The sequence below is a fragment of the Pelmatolapia mariae genome, linkage group LG6 (genome assembly GCF_036321145.2).
Source record: "Pelmatolapia mariae isolate MD_Pm_ZW linkage group LG6, Pm_UMD_F_2, whole genome shotgun sequence".
NCBI classification, from domain to species: Eukaryota; Metazoa; Chordata; class Actinopteri; order Cichliformes; family Cichlidae; genus Pelmatolapia; species Pelmatolapia mariae.
In genome coordinates, this window is record NC_086232.1 from 11,674,446 (window position 1) to 11,677,076 (window position 2,631).

The following is a 2,631-nucleotide window of genomic DNA, read 5'->3' on the forward strand; positions in this document are numbered from 1 at the left end:
AATACAGAGAAAACCCCAGAACCAGGCTCAGGGGTGGGGCCTCCATCTGCCATGACCAGAATTCAGCTCTACCCTGTTCTTGTAAAAACAAAGCTGCTCATCTGGCTCATTTATTTTCAAGATGTCTTTTAAACTAGATTATACTATATGTGAGACTGATGGTCATTTGTCAACTAACATGTTTTAACCCAAATGCACAATAATTCCCTAACCTTAACCAAGATGCTTTTAATACAAAAACCTAGCACGGGGAGAAAAAAACCTTAAACTCAAAAGGGTTTGAGTTTTTTTCCCTCCCCATTCTCCCTCCCTACACCTCTAACCTGTCAGATGCTATAAAAATAAAACTGAACTGAACGTAATTATCCGTGAGTGGTCAAACAATTTGAAATGTGAATTTCTTTTTATATTGTATCGCATTCTGTCACAGCAGGTGCTATATTAGAAACCTGAAAGTTGTTGCTGGTAACATTTTCCAGCTTCTTCTTCTGTTCCATTTGTACAACTGCACCAACTGCAATAGCAGACACACATTAGGGCTAAATCTTGGCATTTCTGACATTAGTGACTCAGTCAGTGTACCGGCAAATGTTGGGTGGGCTAAATGCTGACCACTTGTCAGTACTCACAAGATATCTTGGGTATATAAGGTGGAGCTGTGACTAGATTTGGGCAGGTGGACTCCACCTGACCAATGCCATCATACTGTGTAAAATAGAGCCCATAAGAACATTGCATTAGTGCACTACTGTTTCTGTTCAGTGTGAGCACCACATTGTAGTCAGTGGAACCCTGCAGCAGTAGCATAAAAGTCTCATAAAAGAGCTCAGAAAATGTGAAGTCAACAGATTGTAACAGATTAATTACAACTGAACTTTCTGTTGAAACCCTTTTTATAACAATTAACAGCCAACTTCAGTTCATTGTAACCAGACTAATGAGTGTTATCACCACTTTCCACTCCCCGATGAGCACCTTAACAGAGCAGTTTGTTATAGTTTACCCTGCTGATCTTCACACACTCTGCTTCTGTTTTATTTTGCTCAGTATATTTAAACGCCACTGGTGGTGTGAGAGGCAACAAGGGTGCGGTGCTGCAGTGGTTAGCACTGTTCCCTCACAGCAAAAAGGTCGTGAATTTGACTCCATCATCTGACTGTTAAGATGCATTAAGATGACCACACAGCAGCCAGCAGATGCAGACAGTGGCTGATGCCGCAGAACAATGCGTTTAGAGATTCACTCACTCAAATCATGAGGCAGATGGCTTTACTCAGAAGTAGAAGAGAAAAATATCTGTTTTAACATTAGTCAGATGACTGTGGCATGGCACTTCTCTGAGCAGCCTTACAGTTCGTCTAAGATCAGTTGCAGCCATTGCAGCCATTGCAGATTCAACAATATAACAAAGATTCCCCTGTGAAGAGATATTTAACTACAGCACAACATAAGAACAGTTAATTTTCCTTAAAATGAGAATATTTTTTCCCTCTTAATTGAAGCAGAGGTCTTATGTGGTGAACCAACAGTTGTTACTTTTTCCTGAGCAATAAAACCCCAACCCATCACCCAAGTATGTAGAGGTTATAAACATTTGATACTCAAACAATTGCACGCACTCAAGTCATTGGAGAAAAGTCTTATTGGGAGCTGCTTCTAAGTATTCTGAACAACTATTTTCCCTCCACTGAGATGGCTTAGGGGGCACCCAGATTTGAACTGGGGACCTCTTGATCTGCAGTCAATTGCTCTACCACTGAGCTATACCCCCAACCACAATCAGCAAGTACATTAACTCTGCCGAACAACTCATATTTTCTCTTCAAGTCACTTTATCACTTTGAATATACTCCCCCACTATAGCCACAATACAATATAGGATAAGCAGTAAAACCTTCTGCCACTGAACTAAACCTCATCATACTTAGTGACTGTCAGCAGGTAGCTCTGTGGTTCCATCAGCATGTGAGTGTGTGTGAATGCTAGATGAGATGCTCAGGTATAGAAAACACTGCAATGAATGCATGTGACCTGTTTATAGTTAAAAAAAAAACATGAGGAGAGTTCAGTTAGAGTACAAGAGTGTTATGTAAGCACCGTGTTTAATATAATACCTGACTGATATGAAGGAACTGCAGTCTGCAGATTTCAGATCATTATTTTGCAAAGGATGCAATTAAAAAGTCAAATTTTTAATCCTATGTTTTCATATACTGTTGGGATCAGAGTGGCAACATGCAACTGAGAGTGAAACAAAGTTGCCACATTTGTAGTTTTGGAGCAGTAAAAACGTAGTTCAAGGTCACTGAGCTATACTTAATGATTTATTCAGAAATTTACCTCAAACAAACAAACAAACAAAACGAGCTCCAATTTAAATCTGTTCATTGCTGTACTTTTATTTAATAATTTATTTACTTTTCATTTGTTGTTGTAATAGTGTTTATAATAGTAGAACAAAGAACTTTTTTCTTGGTTTGCAAGCCGAGCCAAGGAAAAGAGTATGACCTTCTTAAACCATATGTATACTATTTACTGTTCTTTTTTTCTTTGCCCGAGAAAGATAACTGTGATAAAAACACAAAGCAAACACACAACGCTATTAAATATTGAAAGCACACTCTCGTACGT

The 2,631-nt window shown here is 38.9% G+C and overlaps 1 non-coding gene across 1 annotated transcript; it reads right to left on the reverse strand.

Annotated features, from left to right (window-relative positions):
* Positions 1–1,699: 1,699 nt before the first annotated feature.
* Positions 1,700–1,771, reverse strand: trnac-gca (transfer RNA cysteine (anticodon GCA)). The gene has a single exon. It is a non-coding gene; the product is annotated as a tRNA-Cys (tRNA).
* Positions 1,772–2,631: the final 860 nt, after the last annotated feature.